This window comes from Puma concolor, chromosome C1 (genome assembly GCF_028749965.1).
Source record: "Puma concolor isolate L17-30 chromosome C1, mPumCon1.1.hap2, whole genome shotgun sequence".
Taxonomy (NCBI): Eukaryota; Metazoa; Chordata; class Mammalia; order Carnivora; family Felidae; genus Puma; species Puma concolor.
The window spans coordinates 62,750,119-62,777,426 of record NC_141674.1 but is presented as its reverse complement, the minus strand read 5'-3'; positions in this window follow the sequence as shown (position 1 = coordinate 62,777,426).

Below are 27,308 nucleotides of genomic sequence, written 5' to 3'. Positions count from 1 at the left end.
TTATACCCAAGTTAAACGTTGGTCGACTGTACATTACTCACTCTTTAGTAAGGATTCAAGTCATTTGAATTAATCTTTTTGTTTTTCTTACACATTTTCAAGCTAAAAGAACCCCTTTAGGGATTATTAGGGAGAGATACTAGATCCTACTTGAAAATGGTTTCTCTATTTTTATGCTCAAAAAAGGATTACCATTGATTTTATCATTTGAAATGCTAGGTTACCACCAACTTCACCTTACTTCATGCTCTGAAAACTGTGGAGTAAATGCTGATGACTGTGCTGCTCATTGGAGTAAATATTTATATTTATGCAACCTACTTATTTCTGTTCACTACTCAGACTTAATTATGTTAGTGCTCCTGTTAGTTAAAATAGATTTCAAAATAAAGTTTAATTTCTTTACCTATTTTACATGCATTATGCTTAAAAAAAAGTACATGCATCCTTTAATATGAAGTGGAGAAAGAACAAATTTTGCTGTATTTTTACGTCAAAAGACTTTACCCTGATCCTGTAGCCTCAAGATAATACCTATCTCTCTCAGCCAAGTCACTTGCTAACATGTATAAAATCATTTAACTTACAAATACTAAATTTGGTCCTAGCCAACAGCGTGCGTTCTGACAACTTATTACAAAATAAAATTTTGCTCTTGATATGAAGAGCCACTACTTCTTAATTTACTTGAATATTGAGTAAGTTAATAAAATGTTCCAACTTTCTTTATAGTCTCAGTTCAGTGGATAGTTTTTCTGCCCATCCCATTTCAAAATCAATCATGTACCTGAAGAAAGTAAAGACAAAGCTCCACACATCTTTCTAGGTACTTATAGCAAATAGTATATGGCTTGCTTACCTCTATTCCTTCTTCATAGATGGAGGAAAGTCACTCTCTATACACATCTATTGTTGGCATTTTGCCATTCCTAATATTGAATAGATTACTTGTGGGGCATGTCCTTTTTTCTCTCCTTTCCAATCAGTGTCTGATTGGCTTCCCTGTAACCTTATTCTTAAATGTGTATAGCTAACGTAAGGACCTACAATTTCCCTCTTCTAGCTAAATTTTATTTAAAAAAAATAGAATTTTAGGAAAAGCTTTTCTCTTTTACTAACCACAAGGAAAAAGGAGTACTTTTCTGACAAGATAATGATCTCTTCTGGTTTATTTTCAATGTATTGGTGATTGGGTCATTCCTGCTTGTACCATATGATCTGATGTCACCTGTAACATGTTGGTGGCAAGTAAGCTTCAGTTCTTGAGTTTTGTGAGGACCTGCAGAAATTATGTTGTGTATCAGTGAGCAAACCAACTGTTCTTCGATTTACCTGGAATTAAGAGCAAGCATGTAAGAATATCCTTATTCCTTTGTAGGAAACGAACGCGGAGGGTTCTGTTTCTCACTTATCACTAGTCAAAAAGAATTATGATTCTCAGGAGCAAATTGGAAAGTTAGGAGGAAAAACCATTTCCAAGGGTGCAAGTTCTCCAGGTGCTGAAGGGATTGAACACATCAGATCTGATGGATGTATCCATATTGACATTTGTGAAAATGTGCATGAAGAAATATGCATTGATTTTAAAGTGCATGCCACAAAAGCCTAAAAAATAATGCATCATTTTCCATCTCTAACTTAGATGGAAAAACATGTGTTTTGCTCACAGTTTTGTCTAAGGGAAATGTGAACTCGCAGCCAATTGCATTCACATGCAGGCCCATTTTCCAAGATTGCTTTCAAATGTAAGCATAACATATGTTGTTCTGTTAGAAAAAGAATAATAAAGTGAACTTTTATAATATAAATTCCTAGTATACAGGATTATGGGAAAGGGTAGTGTTATTTAAAACAAGGCATAATTTTCCCTCTAGGTGGATTCATAGGGAGGGGGGGAAGGGGTAAGTGATTTTTAACCCTTGCACATTTTACATTACCCCCATGGTGCCTGTGTATGTGTCAGAACATCTTTCTTCTGTCGGAGTGTAGAGAGTCAAACTCAATAACCACATTAGGAAGAATAACAGGCCAATGGCACATGTGTTGACAGATGTTTCTTACCCAGTGGAAAGGAGATAGAGGAAATTAGATGATTAATTTTAAGGACTGAAAAATATATTGTAGTTTTTCTAAACCTCCAAGTATTGTGTTCTTCCTGAGGTCACCAATTATGTGTTGGCTGCCTTTGGTGATGCTGAAAAGTCCTTAGAGCCTAAATGAATGAGCTTTGGAATTGCTCCCATGATGAACTGCTAACCAATTTGTCTCAACTGGCACTTGAATGCAAAATTAAAAATGAAGGTCTTCTGGACTGCACTGTGGCTTGTGGAAGAGCACTGAATGATTTATTCTCACTCATTTTCTCCACTTTCCACGCTAAAATATTTTTACATGGTCAATAAATTATAAGGGCTGACATTAACAAGATGAACTGTAGATGAAAATATGTGAACCTGAATATTTATAAGAATGTGGAATTGATATTTTACTTTTTCTCAAACCAGCTCTGGACCCATGAGACCTCAGTTAAATAAGGGCATCTAATTTAATTCAGATTAATTTAGTAACAGATCTTGGAGACTGATGAATCATGGGTCATTAATAATGGAAAAGAAGGTACTGAAGTCCTCAGGACATTTTAGCAAAAGAAGGTGACATGGTTGGAAGTTGTCAGATGAGGTACTTTAACTCCCTTTTTGGGAAGACTTTGGCATCAAACCATGGAACTTGATGCTGACCTGTGGCCATACACGAGTTCTATTGTGCCAGTGATGTCTACTTATCATCCAAGGAATCAGGTTAGCATTTGTCAGGAGTTGCTGAGGGTTGATATTGCAAGCTGTCCCTACAGTGGAAGCATGTTCTAAGAAAAAAGGAAAGGAAGTTTAATGCAGGCAGATTCGTTTAGACATTGGAGTGAAGCTAAAATGTTCTACTTCGAGAAGGTTAAGTGACTTAATCGTGGGTGTGGGTGCGGGTGGAATGTTTTGAGAAATCAAAATACTGCAAAGGGATCAATGAGTGTTTTAGGCAGACAACAGGTGATAGTACTAGCAGCTAACATTTTACAGTAACTTTACAATATACTATGCTTTTTAGTCTACTTATTTTACTTCTGTTAATTCTCAAAACTATACTATGAGATGGGCATGTCTTAGATCCTTTCTAATTTTTTGGTTATGGACTGGCATTTATAACAGTAACAACAAATGTGCATTAAGCCTCTGTTGAACACAAGACTCCTTCCTAAGACTTCCTAAGTCTTCCAGCAGGTAGCAGGCAGGCAATTTTAAAAAATCAGAAGAGAAAATCATTGCTAAACACTTCCTACTATATTGATTTTGTAGTTGGATTTTGCATTAAAAGCTGAAAGCTCCATGTGTTTTTCAGTCCTGAAGGGAAAACCTAATATACTTCCTGGAATTCATTAGGATCTAAATATTGGCATTTTATTTTAGATGCCAACTTCCTGAGCTCAAAGGAATTGACATGACCAGCACTTGGAGTGTATGGGATACTTGTGACCTCATGAACATTGAAATGAGAGATGATGAAGCTTATTTTTAGCAGAGTATTTAGAGGGGCCCCATGAGCTAATTTTCGCTTAGGGCTGCTCATGTAACAGTTGAAGATGTGCTAATAGGGCACACTGCCAAGGTCTATGATTGTTGTTATTTAGCACTTTATTTTAGGAGCTTTAAACATCATCCAGAAATATTTATTAAGTGCATATATGTGCAGGGCAAGGCTGTCTGAGTGTTGGACAAGCTTTGTAGATCTAAGAAGTGATTAATTTCAGCCTTCAGCACATGATGAGGAGTGAGGGCCATTATTCCTTATGGCCTGTTGAACAGAAGAGAGTATGATTTGCTTAGTTCTTTCCACAAAAGATATCAGAGTTTGGAAAACTTGGAATGAAGCCTTTTCTACTCATGTTACCTTACCATGCACTACATATATTCAACATTGAGAAATGAAAAAATAACCTAGGTGGTTTAATGAGAGTGGCAAGATAGTCTTGTCTAATGAATGTAGTGCAAACCACAATCTTTGCCCTAGTAAAGGTGTTTGGTAGGTTTTGTTTGGTGAGATGAATCAAGTTGGGTTATATGAATAATTTTTTATTTTTCATTTATCTACTTCATTGTGTGTTCTAAGATTTGCCATACTTAGAGAATTGCCTTATATATTCAGATCCTATTTTGATTCCTTTGAACACAGTGGGATAGAATGGCCAACATATCAAAAGACAGACTAGCCAAATAATTTTATATGACCTTATTTCTTTGTCAGACTTAATGCTCCGCAATATCCAGATGAAATCCATGTTTCTTCCAGTCCTCTGCAGAAATGTGGAAATCCTCATTCATCAGAATGATCTGGAACTCCAGGGCTAATCAAATTTATTAATGTTGAGTATGGGGACAAAAAGTTTTTATCGTTATTGTGGTGAATAATGCTACAATGAACATGGGAGTGCAGATATCTCTTCAATATTCTGTTTTCATTTCCTTTGGATAAATACCCAAAAGTAAGATTGCTGGATCACATGGTAATTCTATTTTTAATTTCTTGAGGAAACTCCATACTGTTTCCCATGGTGGCTGCACCAATTAACATTCCCACCAGTGCACATGTTTTCTCTTTTCTGCATCCTTGCCAACGCTTAGCTTTTTTTTTTTTTTTTTTAAATAACGGTCATCCTAACAAGTGCGAGTGGTGGATATCTTATTGTGGTTTTGATTTGCATTTCTCTAATGATTAGTGATGCTGATCATCTTTTCATGTATCTGTTGGCCATTTGTGTATCTTCTTTAGAAAAAGATCTATTCAGATCTTCTAGCCAATTTTTAATCAGGTTGTTTGCTGAGGTTTTTTTTTGTTTGTTTTGCGTTTTTGTTTTTGCTATTGAGTTGTATGAGTCCTTTATATATTTAGGATATTAACCTCGTATCAGATTATTATTTCAAATATTTTCTCCCATTCAATAGGTTGTCTTTTCATTTTCTTGATGGTTTCCTTTGTGGTGTCACAACTTTTAGTTTGATGATGTAGTCCCACTGGTTTATTTTTGCTTTTGTTGCCTTTGCTTTTGGTGTCATATCCAAAAATTTATCACCAAAATTTTTGTCAAGGAACTTACTGCTTATGTTTTCTTCTGGCACTTTTATGGTTTAAGTTTTATGTTTAAATCTTTAATCTATTTTGAGTTGATTTTTGTATATGGTGTAAGATAGTGATCCAGTTTCATTCTTTTGCATGTGGCTGTCCAGTTTTCCCAACACCATCTATTTAAGAAACTCTCTTTCCACATTGTCCATTCTTAGCTCCTTTATCATAAATTAACTGACCATATATTTTGGGGCTTATTTATGGTCTTTCTATTCTGTTTCATTGATCTATGTGTCTGTTTTTCTGCCAATGCCATACTGTTTTAATGACTATAGTTTTTTTAATTAAAAAACAATTTTTAATGTTTATTTATTTTTGAAAGAGACAGACAGAGTGCGAGCAGGAGACGGGCAGAGAGAGGCAGACACAGAATCAAAGCAGGTTCCAGGCTCTCAGCTGTCAGCATAAAGCCCAATGCGGGGCTCAAACCCACCAACTGTGAGATTATGACCTGAGCCAAAGTCAGGAGCTGAAGCGACTGACCCACCCAGGTGCCTCAATTACTATAGTTTTGTAACACATTCTGAAAGGAGGAAGTGTTATGCCTCCAGCTCTCTTCTAAGGATTAATTTGGCTATTTGGGCTCTTCTGTGATTCCATACAAATTTTAGGATTTTTAAAATTTCTGTGAAAAATGCCATTGATATTTTGATAGAGATGACATTGAATCTGTGGATTGCTTTGGGTAGTAGGGACATTTTGTTAGTCAATTGTTAATCATATTTTGTTAATTTTGTTAATCATTTTGTTAATCATATTGTTAATCAATTTTCCCAGTCCATGAGACTAGAATGTCATTCCATTTATTTGTACCCTCAATTTCTTTTATCAAAGTCTTATAATCTTCAGTGTACAGTGTACCTCCTTGGTTAAATTTATTCCTACATATTTCATTCTTTTTGATGCAATTATAAATGATAGTTGTAAACTCCTCTTTCTGATAGTTTGTTGTTCGCACATAGAAATACAACTGATTTTTGTTTGTTAATTTTGAATTCTGCAACTCAACTGGATATGATATTTGTCTTAAGGTAAGTAGATACTTTGAAATTTTAATTTCAAGTATTTTATTTTAGTCTAGTGCTTCATTTAGTTAGATAAAGAATTTCAGGTTGAGAGTAATTTTTCTTCTGTTATTTTATGATTTTGTTCTGTTGGTTGTTTTGGATCTGAGTTATATCTGGTTTCTTTTCTTTTCTTTTCTTTTCTTTTTTTTTTTTTGAAGGCATTATCCAATATCCTCTGGTATCTATTGTTTCTGTTGAGAATTCTGATGCCAGTCTCTTTCCATATTGTGTGTAGTTTTCTTTGATTTATCTCTGGAAGTTTTCAGCATCTTTATTCTTGGTGTTCTGAGATTTCACAAAATGAATATAAGGGAATGGGAAGAGCAATATTTAGCTTCTTGGAGTTCTGTGCCATGGAAGTATAGAAGGTTAAAGACATCATACATAGAATTTAAATCTTTAGCCCCAAGTCCCAGGTCATGAGTCTCTCCAGAGTTCTGGAGGAACATGGACTTGCTTCCTCAGTTTGTCTGTCTCTGTGTACTCTAGACTATCACTTCACCTACTGTGCTTAATCAGATGCCACTTCTCTATTTTCTGTTTCCCAAAAATTTTATTGGCAAGTTTCAGCTGTGCACAGCTTTTGTACCATTCCTCTGTCCTTGTAGTATTATTCTCCTGTATTTTTAAAAAATTACTTTACTGTTATTTGACAAGGGTATCAAAGAGTGAAGATATTAGCTACTTTATATTACTGATCCAAAAGTCTCAAAGGGGCTTCATATTATGGGCCTATTCTAGTCACTTAATAGTGTATAGAACATGGCACTATGATGAGTAGGATTGTAAGACAATGTTTGGGCTATGTGAGATACCCATGGAGTGTAGTGCTGTCTCTATATGCATCACAGTATACACAAAACTAGAACATGAAAATATACCTCTCTACAGGATGTATGTAAAAAGAAAACTTGTAGCTGGAATGAATTGACAAAATAATTAAAATTTTCAAGAAGGACATAGAACATCTAATTTAAAAATGTATACCTTTTTATTATATAGAGAGAAGCTGAGTAAGCCATCAGAAACTTTATAGGTGTGCTTGTATTATAAATAGTTCATTTTAAGTTAAAGAACATGGAGTTCTACAATTGATGATTGTCCCAGAATTTATACAAACTTAAAAAATAAATACCATTGACCCCTCAACAACATGGATTTGAACTGCCTGAGCTCACTTTTTTGTGGATTTTTTTCAATACATACAGTACTGCCAATGTATTTTCCCTTCCTTATGATCTTTTTTTTTAATTTTATTTTTTATTTTTAAAAACTTACTTCCAAATTGGTTAGCATATAGTGCAAAAATGACTTCAGGAGTAGACTCTTTAGTTTACTTACCCATTTAGCCCATCCCACATTTTAGTGCCCCTTACCCATTTAGCCCATCCACCCTCCCACAACCCCTCCCATAACTCTCAGTTTGTTCTCCATATTTATGAGTCTCTTCTGTTTTGTCCCCCTCCCTGTTTTTATATTATTTTTGTTTCCCTTCCCTTATGTTCATCCGTTTTGTCTCTTAAAGTCCTCATATGAGTGAAGTCATATGATTTTTGTCTTTCTCTGGCTGACTAATTTTACTTAGCATAATACCCTCCAGTCCCATCCACGTAGTTGCAAATGGCAAGATTTCATTCTTTTTGATTGCCGAGTAATACTCCGTTGTGTGTGTGTGTGTGTGTGTGTGTGTGTGTGTGTGTGTTGCCTGAGTTGTTAATGTTATCCATTCTGACAGGTGTAAGGTGGTATCTCATTGTGGTTTTGATTTGTATTTCCCTGATGATGAGTGATGTTGAGCATTTTTTCATCTGTGGGTTGGCCATCTGGATGTCTTCTTTGGAGAAGTGTCTATTCATGTCTTTTGCCCATTTCTTCACTGGATTATTTGTTTTTTGGGTGTTGAGTTTGATAAGTTCTTTATAGATTTTGGATACTACCCCTTTATCTGATATGTTATTTGCAAATATCTTCTCCCATTCTGTTGGTTGCCTTTTAGTTTTGCTGATTGTTTCCTTCACTGTGCAGAAGCTTTTTATTTTGATGAGGTCCCAGTAGTTCATTTTTGCTTTTGTTTCCCTTGCCTCTGGAGACGTGTTGAGAAAGAAGTTGCTGTGGCCAAGAGTAAAGAGGTTTTTGCCTGCTTTCTCCTCGAGGATTTTGATGGCTTCCTGTCTTACATTTAGGTCTTTCATCCATTTTGAGTTTATTTTTGTGTATGGTGTAAGAAGGTGGTCCAGGTTCATTCTTCTGCATGTTGCTGTTTGGTTTTCCCAGCACCACCTGCTGAAGAGACTGTCTTTATTCCATTGGATATTCTTTCCTGCTTTGTCAAAGATTAGTTGGCCATACGTTTGTGGGTCCATTTCTGGGTTCTCTGTTCTGTTCCATTGATCTGTCTGTTCTTGTGCCAGTACCATACTGTCCTGATGATTACAGCTTTGTAGTATAGCTTGAAGTCTGGGATTGTGATGCCTCTGCTTTGGTTTTCTTTTTCAAGATCGCTTTGGCTATTCAGGGTCTTTTCTTGTTCCATACAAGTTTTAAGATTATTTGTTCTAGCTCTGTGAAGAGTGCTGGTGTTATTTTGATAGGGATTGCATTGAATATGTACATTGTTTTGGGTAGTGTCAACATTTTAACAATATTTATTCTTCCTATCCAGGAGCATGGAATCTTTTTCCATTTTTTTTTTGTGCCTTCTTCAATTTCTTTCATAAGCTTTCTATAGTTTTCAGCGTATAGATTTTTCACCTCTTTGATTAGATTTATTCCTAGGTATTTTATGGTTTTTTGTGCAACTGTAAATGGGATCTATTCCTTGATTTCTCTCTCTGTCGCTTCATTGTTGTTGTATAGGAATGCAACCGATTTCTGTGCATTGATTTAAATCCTGCAACTTTGCTGAATTCATGAATCAATTCTAGCAGTATTTTGGTGGAATCTTTTGGGTTTTCCATATAGAGTATCATGTCATCTGCAAAGAGCGAAAGTTTGACCTCCTCCTGGCTGATTTGGATACCTTTTATTTTTTGTGTTGTCTGATTGCAGAGGCTAAGACTTCCAATACTATGTTGGATAACAGTGGTGAGAGTGGACATCCCTCTCTTGTTCCTGCCCTTAGGGGGAAAGCTCTCAGTTTTTCCCCATTGAGGATGATATTACTGTTGGGTCGTTCATATATGGCTTTTATGATATCGAGGTATGCTCCTTCTATGCCTACTTTCTACAGAGTTTTTATCAAGAAAGGATGCTGTATTTTGTCAAATGCTTTCTCTGCATCTGTTGAGAGCATCATATGGTTCTTGTCCTTTCTTTTATTGATGTGATGAATCACGTTAATTGTTTTGCGGATATTGAACCAGCCCTGCATCCCAGGTATAAATCCCACTTGGTCGTGGTGAATAATTTTTTTAATGTATTGTTGGAGCCAGTTGGCTAATATCTTGAGGATTTTTGCATCCATGTTCATCAGGGAAATTGGTCTATAGTTCTCCTTTTTAATGGGATCTCTGTCTGGTTTTGGAATTAAGGTAATGCTGGCTTCATAGAAAGAGTTTGGAAGTTTTTCTTCCATTTCTATTTTTTGGAACTTCTTCAAGAGAATAGGTGTTAACTCTTCCTTAAATGTTTGGTAGAATTCCCCTGGAAAGCCATCTGGCCCTGGACTCTTGTTTTTTGGGAGATTTTTGATTACTAATTCGATTTCCTTACTGGTTATGGGTCTGTTCAAATTTTTTATTTCTTCCTGTTTCAGTTTTGGTAGTGTATATATTTCTAGGAATTTGTCCATTTCTTCCATATTGCCCATTTGATTGGCATATAATTGCTCATAATATTCTCTTATTATTGTTTTTATTTCTGCTGTGTTGGTTGTGATCTCTCCTCTTTCATTCTTGATTTTATTTATTTGGGTCCTTTGCTTTTTCTTTTTGATCAGACTGACTAGTGGTTTATCAATTTTGTTAATTCTTTCAAAGAACCAGCTTCTGGTTTCATTGATTTGTTCTACTGTTTTTTTGGTTTTGATAGCATTGATTTCTGTTCTAATCTTTATTATTTCCTGTCTTCTGCTCATTTTGTGTTTTATTTGCTGTTCTTTTTCCAGCTCCTTAAGGCATAAGGTTAGTTTGTGTATCTGAGATCTTTCTTCCTTCTTTAGGAAGGCCTGGATTGCTATATACTTTCCTCTTATGACCGCCTTTGCTGCGTCTTTATGATCTTCTTAATGACATTTTCTTTTCTCTAGCTCAATTTTCTTTAAAATATAGTATACAGTGCATATAACATGCAAAATATGTGTCAGTTGACAGCTTATGTTATTGGCAAGGCTTCTGGTCAATAATAGCTATTAATCATTAAGTTTTGGGGAAATTGAAAGTTATATGCAGATTTTTGCCTATGTAGGCAGTTAGTGCCCTTAACCCCCACATTTTTAGGAGTCATCTGTAGATTCAAGAAGGGTTGGGATAAATTTATGAATTGTGGATAAAGGCAATTATAGCAGTGAATGAAGGAAATTGGGGGATATTTACTGATTTATTTACTTCTAACATAAAAGAACTTACCATTATTGAAAAGGTATGTCCACTTGATAGGATGGGCTTAATCAGCACAGCATTTATTATGAAACCATTATTCAGAGCTATTCAGCTTCTCAATGCATTTTATACCCAAGTAGAAAACCATGCAAGCATTGTAGTGATCTTGAAAAACTGTGTACAATAGTAGAATGAACACTGATGAGTTAAAAGACTTGGATTTCAGTATTGGATAAACAGATAACTCCTTGAAAGCCTGAGTTACTCATTTAGACTTCTCAGCAGGACTTCATCTTTAATGAGTGATGGAACTTCCATCCTTCTAAGACTCTGTTAGCTCAGGAGAAATCATGCATCCCATCTTTCTTCTTCTACAGGCTGCATACCTCCTTGCTAAAAGGCCTACATCACTTAGCATAGATCAAAGTACTGCTAACATTTGCAAAAACCAAATGCCCCAATATGCTTATTATAGTCACTTCTTTATTATCCAGGCTAACAGACAGAAAAAATAGAGAATAATCTGTTTTAAGCAGATGGGTTTTTTAAAAAATGTACTTGGCTTGAAATAGCATCACACTAGTAGTATTTTAACAAGAATTTTCTTTCCAGGTTATGTTTTACTTTGGCTAGTAGAAGAGTCGGTGGATATTTTCTGAGAACACAACAATTTCACATTTGGAGAAGGCAGCTTTAGAATGCACTCAATATGAAATGTTTTACATTTGCTGTTAATAATCCCCCAAGAGAATGAGCTGCAGCTGGATAAAATTAGTAATAACAATACCTATCCTTTATAGCAATTTGTGGTGGTTTTAAAAGATGTCTGTAATTCTTTAACACTCTTTCTGTGAAGAGATGGAGTCTGTGTCCCCTCCTACGAAGCAGAGGGTGACTTGGTAACTGCCTTGAGGAATACAGAGCAGCAGAAGTGATGCTATGTAACTTCTGGGTTTAGATTAGAAATGACTATGCCTTGTCTGCTAATTTTTCATAGGATACTAACTGTTGGAGCTCCAGCCACCATGTAGGAAGTCTGGCTATCCCGAGGCTGCCTTGTGGAGAGTCTACATGGAGTGATGACATATGGAAAGAAAAAACAGCCCCATATCCTCCACTAACCAGATGTTTGCATCATTCCAGCCCAGGCAGTGTAAGTGAAGACACTTTAGAGGTATGCGAAGGCCTGGTCACTGTCAGACTTCAACTCCATGACAGACCCTGAGGAAAAATTGTCTAGCTGGGTCTTATCAAAATCCAGCTTCGTTATCAAAATAATTCATGGTTATTGCTTGAAGTCATTGTTTTTGGTGGGTTTTTCTGCAGCAATAGGTAACTAGAACTTCACACTTTCAAAATCACTTTTATCTCCCATATTTCCCAGGGCAGCCAAGCTTATAATCCTGTTTTGTAGACAAAGAAACCGAGACTCAGAGAAGTTAAACGGATAGGCACACTAGTCTTGTCCAAGTTCCCCTTTCCACCAATGAGGAAATGAGGATCACAGAGGTGAGATGACTCACAAAAACCACAGCCTGTCAGTGGAAGAGCTGAGACTCCTTCCAGTCCCCTGTCTAATACATAGCTATATATAGGTCCCCTGCTCCACACTAACTAGACTTTCTTTCCATTCAGGGAAATAGAAGTGGTCAGGATCCCTTCCCCATTCAGTTTGTGTTGTCCTTGGATCTGAGAAATAGTAGAAAGAGCATAGGTCTTTTGGTGACAGAAGGAATTCTTTCAAATCAATATGCTGGCTGTGTGCTCATAATTAAGTTCCTTAACTTCTCTGAACCACAACTTCATCATTTGTAAAGTGGGGATCAAAGTGCTTCCTCTGCAGTTTTGTTAGGGAAATAAGATATAATCAATATAAATTGCTTGGCCCAGTATAAGTACCCAATAGATACATCTAATAGAAAGTCTTCTGTAAAATAATTTTGGTTATCATCATTATCATTTTAATTTTTTCCCAGAGGATCTAAAATAATAAAAGTGATAATATCATAGTATTAAGATAATACAGCAAATTATTATTTAAATCATGTAATCCTCACAATCAGAACATGACATAGGTAATACTCACACTTTAAAATGAGGAAACAGACATGGAGTGGTTAAGTAATGTGCCAGTATTAGTTAGGGTTTGAATCTTGGCAGACCAGGAGAGGAGGAAAAAGTGATGTTTTAGCACAGTGGTAAAAAAATCTGGTTTGTTCCTATTTGACCTCCCCGTAAGGCCCTTTAGGGGAATAAAACTAAGTGTAGTATGCCTGATAACAGCCAAATTATCCACCAAGCCAGATCATTTCCCAGTCTTGCTAGAGAGCAAATTAGATTCTATGTAATTGCATCTAATGTTAATGTTGCCTATGAAAAAAGGGATGTCTGGGATTCATTGTCTAAAGTCTTCAGTGTAATTTTTATGCTCCAGATAAGGGCTTCTAACTTGAAATGTGTATGCCCTAATGATGCTACAAAACATGTTTGCAAACTGAAGAACAAAATACCACCATTAAGGACTAATTCAGGCTTGGGCTAAGCCTGAAATGTCTGTTTGAATTGCACTATAGTTTTCAGATTCATGATTTAAGATATTTTTTAGTAATCTGTCTTTATTGTAATGTTACAACTACCTAGTACATGTAGATTATATTATTTTTTTGTTTTTACATTATAGAAAGCTTTGTCATTGGTCAACATTGTGTTGTTCTTTAGTCCATAATGTAACACGGTTATTACACTAGTACACATTACTCATAGAAAAGTATCTTATAAAGTTGCATGTTGTCACAAAGTAATTCTAACATTTTTGATCATTTCTCTTAGCAGCTCACTAAGTATTGCTCTCTGGGGAAGGTCCAGGGAAATATGTCATATGTTAAAGCTCAAAGGCACATTTACTCACAAGCTCTTGATTTACTCAGAACTCAGACTATTACAACAGTCGCCTCCTGCTCTATACTTTCTCTCCTGCCCTCCGCAAACATCTTGTGTCCCTTCCTCATCATTCCCCACAGCTCATATAACCAATGAAAATGCATTGCTTAACTAATATAGTGGCATGTATGCTTTTGATTCAGGAAGGGGGAGCTGATGAGTTAGCATATGAATTAAGGCCAGCCTTTCACTTTGATAGAAACAATTGGTGCTTACATGATATCATCTGAGATGGCTAGGAAGCTAAGTGTCCACTCTCAAGTTTTTCTCAATTTTGGTAGCCATGTCTAAAATTTTACTAATGGAAATGAATTCCTACAGTTTTGATAACACAAACACATAGAAATTCAGTATGAAATAGCTCAAATATACAGTCAAGCAAGTAAGAAAAAGAACATACATATGCTAGAATTAAGAGTGAACAATAGGGACACCTGGGTGGCTCAATCAGTTGAGTGTCCAACTTCAGCTCAGGTCATGACCTCATGGTTCGTGGGTTTCAGCCCCACATCAGGCTTTGTGCTGTCAACACTGAACGTGCTTTGGATTCTCTGTCTTCCTCTCTCTCTGCCCTTCCCCCACTAGTGCATGTGCTCTCTCTGTCTCTAAAAAAAGAGTGAACGATAGCCATAATGATATTCGTGTGAGCTCATGAAGCCATGGACCAGGAAGATTTAGAACCTATATACAGGACCTAAAATCTACTCATGAAAAAAAAATGTGGACTACACAAAGAAACAATCCATCAGAGGACAGAGATTACAACAAAAGGATTTTGCAGCCTAAGAATCTGAAAAGTCAGAACTACCCAAAAAACCCTAAAAATGTGTATTTAAAGTGATTGAAGAGACAGAAAAGGAAATAAGGATTTTTATGAAATTACAAGGCACTATAAGAACAAGATTGTTTGAAAAAGGACACTTTAGGAATTAAAAATAGTCACTGAAGTTCAATAGTTAATGACCACTCTATGAGGAAAGTACTGTCATCATCCTGTGCATACAACAGATAAAGAAATTGAGGCTCAGAAGGCTAAATAATTTACTCAAGTACACATAGCCTATAAATGGAGAAGTGGACTTGAATTCAAGTCTCTCAGATTTCAAAGTTTATGTTTTTAACTATTACACTATACTACCTAACAAAAGTATGACTTCTATAGCTATATTATATATATATATATAATGTGTATATATATACATATATATACACACACACACCCTTATTATATTATATGTATATATTATATATATATATCATTTATATATTATATATTTATATGTTATATATTTATATATATAAGCATGCCAACACAAAGATATAGTAATGCTAATAGTGGTGAATTATGGTAATTGATTTATTTTTAATTTTCTCCATATCTATAATTTTCAACATTAAATATTATAATACAGTAATAATAAATCACTCTTCATCTTTATTTGGTAAGTACATTAGATAACACAAAGAAAAGGTGCAATACAAAGCAAAATAAACTTCAATAAGGATAAAAAGCAATTAGGCTCAGCTAAGGAGAGAATGTATGGTATGAAAACTAAATCTAAGAAATTACCTAGACTGCAGTGGAAATAAAAGTTATATATTCTATTTATGATTTTTAGTGGCTGCCTTGTATTTTTAACATGAATACCTGATTTTACATAATCTGAAATTAATCAATACCTTTATCCTCTTCCAAAACAAGTTCTAACTTTTGACTCTGATCATCTTTATGTTTCAAATATAGTTTTTACTAATGTTTTATTTCCAATGTCTTTGTATGGCTCCATTATTACTTTTGTTGTATTTCTTAATACAGTCAGTGCTTATTTAGTTGCTCACTGCTTTTTAGATCTCAAGTTTCCATCTTCTTAAACTATGCAGATTATTATTTCATGGCAGTGTAACAGATTACTGCAAACTTAGTGGTTTGAAACAACATACATCTGTTATCTCTGTTTTTGTAGATTAGGAGTCCAGACATAGGCCAAAGCTTGGGCCTGTGTTCAGTCTCACAAAGTTGAAATTAAGGCACCACACTATTTTCTGGAGGCTCTAGGAAAGAATCTGCTTCTAAGATCATTCAATATATTGGCAGAATTCAGTTCTTTGTGGTTATAGGACTTATATTTTAATTCTATTGGTAGATGCTTGCCAAGGGTCACTGTTCTCTCCTTAAAGCTGTCCACAGTCCCTTGCTATGTGACCTTCTCAATACCCTCACATACTTCGACTTTCTCTGACTTCCTCTATCTCTAACCTCTACGCCTAGATTTAAAGGATTCATGTGATAATTCCCCTATTTTAAGATGAATTGATTTTGAAAGGCCAATACATCAGCAAAATGTCTTCACAGCAGTACCTATATTATTGTTTAACTTAATGACTAGTAGGAGGTATGTTTAACAACCAGGGTGAGTATGGTGGGACCATGGTAGAATTCTACCTACTACAAACTTTTAAAAATTTTTTAAAAGAGAAATTATTAGTAATAAAACCTGTAATATTTTTCATCTTAAAGTCTTTATATAACTTCACTTTTAAATGGTTGTTTAGCTCGATATAGAGTTTTATGTTGACAGTAATTTTCTCTTAGCATGAAAATATTATTCCATTGTCTTCTGACTTCTGTTGTTGCCTACAGATCTGCTGTCAGTTGAATTTTCAATATTTGCAACCAACCAGTCTTTTTTAAAAAGTTGGTTTGCTTTTAAATTTCTTTTAGTTTTTGATGTCCTACAATTTCACTAAGGTCTGTCTAGTGTGGGCTTAGCTTTATTTATTTTGCTTCTTACATTTCCTGAGTCTGAGGGTTCATCGCATTTTGAAAAATTTTTACCAACTCTCTGAAAATTTTCTCTCTTTCCTTTTTTCCTTCTGAAACATCCTTTAACCTTAGGTTACTATTTCTCATTCTACCCTCCAAGTCTCCTTATTTTGCTTTAAAATTTTTCTCTTTAATTCAATGGGATGGATTCTGAATAAATTAAAGGTCCATGTTAATTCTCTTTTAAGCTGTGTTTAATATGTATTTAATTCATCCATTGACTTGCTAATTTCAAAGATGCTATCTTTCATTTGTGGTCATTCTCTTTGGTTCTTTTTAAAATCTTCCTGATATATTTCTCTTTTTTTTTCCTTCATGTTGTCACTTCTTTACTTTATATCCTAATTTATGAAAAACATATGAATTTACAATTATTTGGCAACTAATATAGTAATAATTGTTTTACGCAAGAATTATCACTAGGTCCTGAAATTAATGAGTGAAAGTTTGGCAAGAAATGGGATACGTAACATAGTTTCAAAATATCTCCCCACACGAAATTTATTAATTACAAAGGAGAAATAGTAACTTTATAGTGAAGAAACCTGGCCCACATTACTTAGTACTCAAAGCTAACCTCTACAGTAGTAGGGAAAATAGACATCATTTTCCTCCTGGTAATGATGCATTGAGAGGATACAATATTACTGCCAAAAATGCCTAACATTAATCATAAGGCTTTGACCCCCATTAATTGTAATTTCCTTTTTGAGAGCTACAGAGTTCTATTAATCTATAATGATGTAATATATATTACCTACTTATTCAGGATATTGGATTTGGAGATATATGGACCTGATTTTCAGATCTTTAGCCAATATCCACCTTGAAGATATAAAGAGTTGAAGTTGAAATGGCTGAGAAAGAGGATTACTCTGGAGATAGCTGTTGATATGTTGTACATTTCCATTCTTTAGGGATAAAAAGGTTTCTTCCTCCCCCGTTTTGATCTAAATAAGAAAGAGGGTTTCAAGGTAATTACTTGGAGAGGCTGACCTATTATCCTGCAGTCTGGAAGCATAAGGATGGCAAAAGAAACTGGAGATAGATTGGCCCAATACAGTAGAGCAGAGTGGAAGAGGACTACCTTGGGAATAAAAAGCCCTTTCACCAACAGTATGACAGGACAAGGATGGATGAGTTTTTCTTGTGGATCAAATATGGACCACATGGAACAGAGGCAATATGGAGCTACTTTGAATTCCATACCCCACCCAAAAGAAACTGCATGGATTGTGGTGTGGCCCCAATGACAGAGCTGACTACCACATTCTCAGAGGATGAAGGAAGAATTTTAAGCAGTAAGCAAGCAACAAGTAAACATCAAGGAAGTTGCAGTTGGAGAGATCCAATGAGGATATCACTGAGGAACACACAGGAACATCCTATTAGAAGAATCAGCTTTAGAACACTTCTGCACTCAAAGGGTTCCATCACAGATTACTCCCATGCAACTGAAGTAAGATCTTTCCTGCTGCTTACCAGTTCTTCTTAATCCTCACCTCCAACCCTGAAGGACCCAAAGAAGGTGTAAAAATAGTGAAAGGAGAAGAAAAATAAGTTAAAGAGGAAAGCCAAGAGTTCCCTTCCACCATTCTGGACTTTCGGGCCTAAAGCAATAGCAAGCTGGGGTAGGAAAGTAGGATAAAGTATGGTGGTAGTGATAAGAATAAGGAGCAGTGATTATGCCACTATTAGTCCTATAATGAGACTCTGATTATGCATAAAAGTGACTTCCATTATCTGACTATACTGGAAAGATTCTGCCAAGATTTTATTGTTGTAGTGAAGAAGATGCAGCCCATTAAGTCTGAAGAGACATCAGTGAAAAAGAATGTCATTTTATTTCATTTGTTGTTGTTATTGTTGTTGTTGTTGCTCATATCCTACTGAATTCAGCCCATTCAATATCTAGGTTTCATCTACAACTTGTCCCAGGTTATGTGGTAGTTAAAAAAATTGAAACAAATTCCAGGACTATTTATACTCCATGATAATGAATTTCTTTGACTAAAAAGAGAGAGCATGAGAGAGAGAGAAAGAGAGAGAGACAGAGAATATTTGGTATTTATCTGCATAATTAGAAAGCTCAGTTATATCTCTGGATAATTTTTGGCCCCAAGGATAAGCACATGTAAATCCTGGATCCACAAAATCTTCTCTCCAAGAAGGACAAGCCAAGTGTTGGCTGGCTTGGGTATGGAATTCCCCCAGACATGAGGCCAAAACTTTGAGAGGCCTGAATTTCCCTGGGGAGCCAATACTCACAGAGAGAGCAGATGGTTTCCAAAGTAAAACCTAGAGAGAGTATTCCCCAAAGGGGACCGGATCTTAGGTTTTTGGCAGAGATGTGGGTGTTTCACTAGTAGAGTGAAAACATCCCACCTCCCCAAGTCCACCTCCCTCCATACACACACTTGTAGAACATTTTCTACACAATGACAACACACAGAATGGTGTTCACCACTAAAAGATGATCATATCTTCCTGTTGAATGCAGTGGGCTTTTCAGACGTATCTTGAGGAGCCTGTGTTTTGTCGATAAACCTCTAGTAAGACCCAGAGGGAAACCAGAACACAGACTTGGGATTTGAGGCTGTAGCCTGGCTAGTGACAGGAACCAGGCCTGAGCAGCCCTTCTCTGTGGAGGGGCTGGCAGGGAAGGGGGAGGGGAAACCAGGTGCAGAAAGGGAAGGGGATTTCATGTAGGATCTGCTTTCAGCTCTGCATCAGATGGAAATATCACTCTCACTGGAAACCGTGTTAATGAATGACAATTCAAGCCCATAGGGTGTACTGTTTTATAATACAGTATTTGTTTCCCAGAGCTGTTGGCCCGACTATTTGCATGACATTTGTGTTATAATGTAATGTGGCCCCATGTGTTGTTAAAGGCAGGACACCAGGCAGAAATTAGATATAAGTTTTCTACATGAAATTTGCCATCTAATCACTCTGCCAACTCTAAAGCTATGAAAACTAAGACTTCAGCTCTTTTCAAGCAAAGTATATGAAGCTGACTGGAAGACTCAATACTGACAGGAAGCTTTGAAGTTGGGTTTATTTTTCCGCCATCTCCTCTTTTTTTTTTTTTTAATGTTTATTATTTGAGAGAGACAGAGACAGAGACAGAGAGCAAGCAGGGGAGCGGCAGAGAGAGAGGGACAAAGTGTATTTATAGAAAACCTATAGGTAATGGGCTTGCCTGGGTGGCTCAGTTGGTTAAGCATCTGACTCTTGATTTCAGCTCAGGTCATGATTTCACAATTCATTGGATTAAGCCCCGCGTTGGGATTCTCTCTCTCTCCCGCTCTCTCTCTGCCCTCTCCGCTCACATTCTTTTTCTCAAAATAAATAAATAAACTTAAAAAAAGAGTGAAAGCCTGAATGTTTTCCTCCAAGGTTCTATTCAGCTAGCCAGTATGCTAAGAAAGGCATGCAGATTGGAAAGAAAGAAATAAAGCTGTCATATTGTAGACACCACGATTGGGTACACAAAATACTAAGAAACCTAAAGAAAAGGTACTAGAACTTATGAATGAGTTTAGCAAGGTCACAGAATACAAAGTCAATATACAGAAACTAATTGTATTGTCATATACAAGCGCAAAAATACTCCTGAAAATTAAAATTTAAACATGAAAAAGTGCCATTTACTATCGTAAAATAGTACAAATAGTACAATAAAATAGTACAAATCCTAGGGGCGCCTGGGTGGCTCAGTGTCCAACTTCAGCTCAGGTCATGATCTCATGGTCCGTGAGTTCAAGCCCCACATTGGGCTCTGTGATGATAGCTTGGGCCTGGAGCCTGCTTTGGATTCTGTGTCTCCCTCTCTCTCTAGCCCTCCCCCGTTCATGCTCTGTCTCTGTCTCAAAAATAAAAATAGACATTAAAAAAAATCACATCTTTAAAAAAAATATATACTACAAATCCTATAAACTGAAACTAGCAAACACTAATGAAATTGAAGAAGACCCAAACCAGTTTAAAGATGTGCCTTACTTATGAATTAGAGAACTCAATATTATCGTCATTTCTCCCCAGATTCACCTATAGATTCAATTCAATCTCAGTCAAAATCCTAGCAAGTATCTTTGACAGAAGTTGACAAACTTCTTTTTAAATATATATGGAAATGCATGAAATCTAGAATATGTAAAATAATACTGAATGAGAATATAGTTAGGTACACGTATTTTATCTGATTTCAAGATCTACTGTAAAGCTACAGCAATCAAAACAGTGTGGTATTGACCTAAGGATAAAAATGTAGATTAAAATAAAAGAATGGATAATCCAGAACAGAACCCCCACATAAAATCAATTGATGTTGTACATGTTCCCAGTATAATTCAATTTATAAAGAAAATTACTTTTTGACAAGTCATCATGGTGAAGTTTAATATGTATATGGGAAAATAATAGAACTCGATATTTACCTCATATCATACTTCTAAAAAAATGATAAATAACCAATAGGCAACATGAAAAGGATGAACATCTTTAGCCATTAGGGAAATGTAAAACCACGAAAAATGAAATATCAGTAGAGACACAGAAGATGTGAACAACACAATCAAAAATGAACTCATTGACAATTAAATAATATTACATCTGACAACTGCAGAATACACTTCTTTTCAGGTATGTATGATAAATTCAAGGTAAACTATATGTTGGACCATAAAGAAGTCTCAGTAAATTTTAAGAGGATAAAAATTATGTAGACAGTATTCTCTGACAATAAATAAAGTATTTATAAATAATAAAAGTATCTAGGAAAACACCAAATATGTTGAAAATAAACCACATATTTCTAAATAATTCATGAGTCAAGGAGAAAGTCATAAGGGAAATTACAGTATGTTTTGCACTGAATGACAACAAAAAAATATGACATATTAAAACTTTGTTGAGTGCAGCTAAAGCAGTATTTGGAGGAAAACATCACTTTAAATTCTTATATTTAAAAAGAAGGTTTAAACTCAATGACCTAAAGTTCCCTATAAGAAACCGGATAAAAATCAAGAAAGTAAACCCAAAGAGTAGCGTGAAGGAAGCAATAAAGAAAATTAGTCAACAAAATGAAAATAGAACATAGAAAACATTAATAGAGCCAGAAAGTGATTCTTTGTAAAGACCAATGATATTGACAACTTTCTACCTAGAATGACAAAGATAAGAGAGAAAAAAGTTTACCAATATCAGGAATGAAAAATATTATTACCATTGATCCTGAAGACATTAAAAGTATAAGTGAATACTATAAATAACTTCATTGCAACAAACTTGAAAATGTAAAATATTTTCCTGAAAAATCAACTTAATAATATTGACACAAGCAAAAAAATGGAGAAATTTGAATGCACTTTTATGTATTTAATTAATTGACTTCGTTATCAAAACCCTTCTCCAAAAGAAAATTCTGACCTAAGATGGTTTCACTGGTGAAGTCTATCAAACATTTAAGGGAGTAATAAGTCCAGACTTATCTTACAAAACATTTTCAGAAAACAGAGGATGGAGGATCACTATCCAACTCATTCATGAAACCAGTATAATACCAAAATTTGACAAAGACATTACAAAAAGCTGGAAGTTGTGGACCAATATTTCTCAGTAGAGCATAATACCAAAACTTGACAAAGATATTACAAAAAGCTGGAAGTTATGAACCAGTATTTCTCAATAATATAGATGCAAAAAATTTTAACAAAATATTAACAAAAACAAATTGAGCAACATATTAAAAAGACAATACATGGTGATCAAGTAGGGTTATCCAAGAAGGAATTTAAGGTTGATTTTATGTGTAAAAATCAAGCCGTGTAATTAATCACTTTAACAGAATAGAGGAGAAAAACCCCACATGATTATTTCCAGATTTTCAGACAAAGCATCAACACTCATTCATGGTAAAAGCCCTTAGCAAAATAGGGAAGTAAGGAACTTCCTTAAAGTTCCTTAAAGGGCATTTCCCCCCTGAAATTGAGAACAAACAAGGATGCCCACTTTCCGTACTTCTACTCCACATTGTACTGGAGGCACAAGCTTTGCAATAAGGCAAGGCAAAGACTATAAAAAAGCATATAAAATAAGCATATATATAATTATATATATTTATATATTTTATGTATATTTACATATTATATATTTTATATTTTACATATAATATATATTATTATATGTTTTATATATAATTATATATATGTATACATATACATGTATATGTATACATATATATACACGTGTATATATATGTATACACGTGTACATATATGTATACATATATAAACACACGTATATATACACATATATATATATAATAAGTCATGAGATGAAAGGTACAACATAGCATATATAGCATATATAGTCAATGGTATTGGGATAGCATTGTATGGTCACAGATGGTGGCTACACTTGAGCATAGCATAGCATAACATATTGAGTTGTTAAATCACTATATTGTGCACATGAAACTAATGTAACATTGTATGCCAGTTATACTTTGAAACAAAAGATGTTTTCTTTTTTCCCAGCTTTATCTAGATGTAATTGACACATAGCACTGTTTCAGTGTAAAGTGTACAGCATGTTGACTTGACTTATATATATTATGAAATGACTACCACAATAAGTTTAGTTAACATCCATCATCCCATTTACATACGATAAATAAATAAATAAATGCAGACAGACATAAATTTAAAAAATGAATTCTTACATACTAACAGCAATTAGAAATAAAATATTAAAACTTTTATTTACAATCATGACAAAAACAATATACCTAGTAATAAATCTGACAAAAGATTTTCAAGTTCTATATACTAAAACAGAAGACTGCTGGGAGAAATTAAAGAAGACCTATATAAATGGAGAGAGATGTTTCTGAACTGGAAGACTCAATAACATTGTAGATCTCCCAAATCGATCAATAGACTCAACGCAACCCCAAACAAAATTTTAGTAGCTTTGACGTACCAATTGACTATCTGATTCTAAAATTTATTTGAAAGTACAAAGAACCTAGAATAAAATAACCAAATCACTTTTTTGAGATAATCATATGGTTTTTATTTTTTCCCTTGTTAATGTGATGTTTATTGATTTGCAAATATTGAACACCTCTTTGTCCCTGGAATAAGTTCCACTTGATCATCATGAATGATATTTTAATGTACTGTTGGATTTGGTTCGCTAATATTTTGTTGAGGATTTTTGCGTCTGTGTTCATTTGAGATATTGGCCTGTAGTTTTCTTTTCTTGTAGTATCTTTCTTTATCTGTTTTTGGTACCAGGGTAATGCTGGCCTTCTAGAATGAATTTAGAAACTTTTCTTTCTCTTCCATTTTTTGGAGTAGTTTGAGAAGAATAGATATTAATGTTCTTTAAATGTTTGGTAGAACTCACCTGTGAATTTTTTGTTTGAAGTCCACTTTTTGATTATGGATTCAATTCTTTTGCTAATAATTGGTCTGTTCAAATTTCTATTTCTTTTCCTTCAGTTTTGGAAGGTTATATGTTTCTATAAATTTATCCATTTCTTTAAGATTGTTGGATATGATATTTAATAATATTCTCTTATAATCCCTCTTATTTCTGTGATGTTAGTTTTTATTTCTCCTTCCTCATTCCTTATTTTATTTATTTGAATCCTCTCTCTTTTTTTCTTGATGAATCTGGCTAAAGGTTTTTCAATTTTGTTGATCTTTTTAAAGAACCAGCTCCTGGTTTCATTGATCTGTTCTATTATTGTTTTAGTTTCTATTTAGTTTATTTCTGCTCTAATCTTTATTATTTTTCTTCCTTCTGCTGATTTTTGGCTTTGTTTGATGTTCTTTTTCTAGCCTCTTTGTGTTTAAGGTTAGGTTGTTCGAGATTTTTTTTTTTTTCTTGAGGTAGAAACTTCCCTCTGTATAAACTTGTATTGGTATAAACTTCCCTCTTAGAACAGCTTTTCCTGTTCAAAGATTTTGGACCACTGTGTTTTCATTTTCATTGTCTCCACATATTTTTTAATTTCCTCTTTCATTTCTTGGTTAACCCATTCATAGTTTAGCAGCACATTATTTAGCTTCCACATATTTGCGTTATTTCCAGATTTTTTTCTTATGATTGATTTCTAGTTTTATACTGTTATGATTAGAAAGATGCATGATATGAATTCAAACTTTTTGAATTTATTGAGACTTATTTTGTGGCCTAACATGAAGTCTATTCTGAAAAGAATGTGTAATCTGCTGTTTTTGGATGGAATATTCTGAACATATGTGTTACTGTTAGGTCCACCCGGTCTAATGTGTCATTCACATGTGTCAGCCATCCTTTCCTTGTTGATTTTCTCTCTGGATGATCTATCCATTGATGTAAGTAGATTGTTAAATCCCGTAATATTATTGTATTACTGTCAATTTCTTCCTTTATGTTTGTTAATAGTTGTTTTATGTATTAGGTGCTTTCATGTTTGGTGCATAGATACTTACAATTGTTATAGATATATAAAATTATCAACAAAAGCAATTTTTAAAAGAAAAAAGTTCTATCCAATTTCAAGACTTTCTACAGCACTGTTTAATGCAATTTTCTATGATAGTTGACATGTGCTGTAATTATGTGTTGTACTATGTAGTAGTCTCTAGTTACATGTGGCTGTTAAGCATTTTAAATGTGGCTCCTGCACTTAAATAACTGAAATTCTAATTTCATTCTATTTTAATTAATTTAAATTTAAATAGCTAGGTTAGTGAATACTATATTGAATAGCACAAACATATTATAAGAGGCTACATTAATCAGGACGGTTTGGTATTATCAAAAAGAAAGACATAGATCAATGGGATAGATAGAAGTCTAGAAATAGGTCAATGCATATATAGTCAACTGATTTTCCACAAAGGAGCCAAAGTAATTCAATGAAGAAAAGGAAAGCCTTTTCAATAAGTGGTGCTGGATTGACTCAGTATCTTCAAGGGAAAAAATAAGTATTGATTTAAAGCTCTTGGTAGAACCAATAAACATGGGCAAATATTTAAAAAAGAGTTTCACCAACAAAGCAACTTAATAATACTAATACCTAGTTAACATAACACTTATGTGCCAGACACTGTGTTAGTGATTTACCTTTATTAATTAATTTAATAGATTTAATGTAGTATTTAAGGGCATAGATTCTTGAATCAGAATGTTTGGGTTCACATTCTGGTTCACTTTTCACTCATTTTATAAGCTTGGGTAAGTTTCTTAATTACTCAGTTGCACAGATCCCTCATCAATAAATGAGGATAATAATAGCACCTATCTCATAGGAGTGTTGGGAGGATTAATAGCACAGTACATTCTTAGTGCTTAGAAGGGTGCTTAGCATTTAGTAAGAGTTCAATAATGTAAGCTGTTATTATTTTCTTTGGAAGAAGGTAATGTTGTATAAAAGCTGAGATGAACATTGGTGCTTTCACTTACTTATTTGTCAAATAGGTATGCATTAATATCAGTCTTATATAACTCATAAGGTTGTTCATTCATTCATTCATTCTAGAAATATTTATTTATTTAGCACCAGTTATTTGCAAGTACTCTGATAATGGGGATATAATTATGAACAAGATGTATGACATCTCTACCTTCATGGGGGATGTGGACAACAAATATAAGTAATAAACATGTAAGTAAATAATAATATATAATTTAGAAGTCCCTGAAAAAAAATAAAGCAGGTAAGGATATGAGAAGTGACTGGGAGGAGGTGGAAGGGTAGTTAGAGGAGGCCCCTGTGAGAAGATGGCATTTGAACAGAGATATGAATTAAGTTAAGGAGGAACTTCCCAAGCCAAGAATTGGTGTAAATAAATTCTAAACAGAGGGAACATCAGTGTAAAGGCCCTGAAGTGGGAACACACTTGTAGAGTTTCAAGGACAGAACAAGGCCAATGTGTCTAGTGAAAGACAGAGGGACTGGTAGAAGAAGATGTTGGAGACATAAGCTGATCAGATATAGAAAGTCTTGCAGGATTTTTCCTGAATGTGGACAGTTTTGTAATGGGTATACCATTATCTTATTCACAATATTAGAAAGAATTTCATTGAGAGTAGAATACAAGGAGGCTATAGTAGAGGTAGGAAGATGTGTTAGGAGGTTCCTGTAGGAATCCAGTTGATAGATGTTGGTGGCTTAGAATAGAATGTTAACAGAGGAAACGAAGAGATGAAACAGACATATATTTTGAATATATAGTCATCAGAACACAATGAGAACTGGGGTTAGAGCATGGAGGAAGGTGAATTTAGAATTATCTCTTAACTTTCACTTGAGAAACTAGATTTATGGTGGTTCCATTTCCCATGAAGAAGATTGGAAAAGAACGGGTTGGACATATTTATTACAAGATGCCTACATCTCATAGGAATACAAATGTCTATTTTAGTAGAAAAAATTGTAGCTTGAACTGGGATGGTGGTGGTGAACTTGTGATAAATAGACAAACTGGAGGCATTTTCAGAAATGGGTAAATATTGTTAATATATTGGATGTTGATGTGAGGGATGCTGAGATGTCATAGATGATACCAGTGTCTGGTTGTATGGCTAGATGGATGGTGGTGCTTTTGAATGGAGCAGGCCAAGATTTGGAGGAAGATCATGAATTCCATGCTGGATATTTAAATTTTAAAATGCTTATGAGACACCCAAGATGTGATGTCGAGCAACCAGTTGTATACATGATTCTAAGAATATAGATTTGAGTATCACTGAAATGTACAAAGT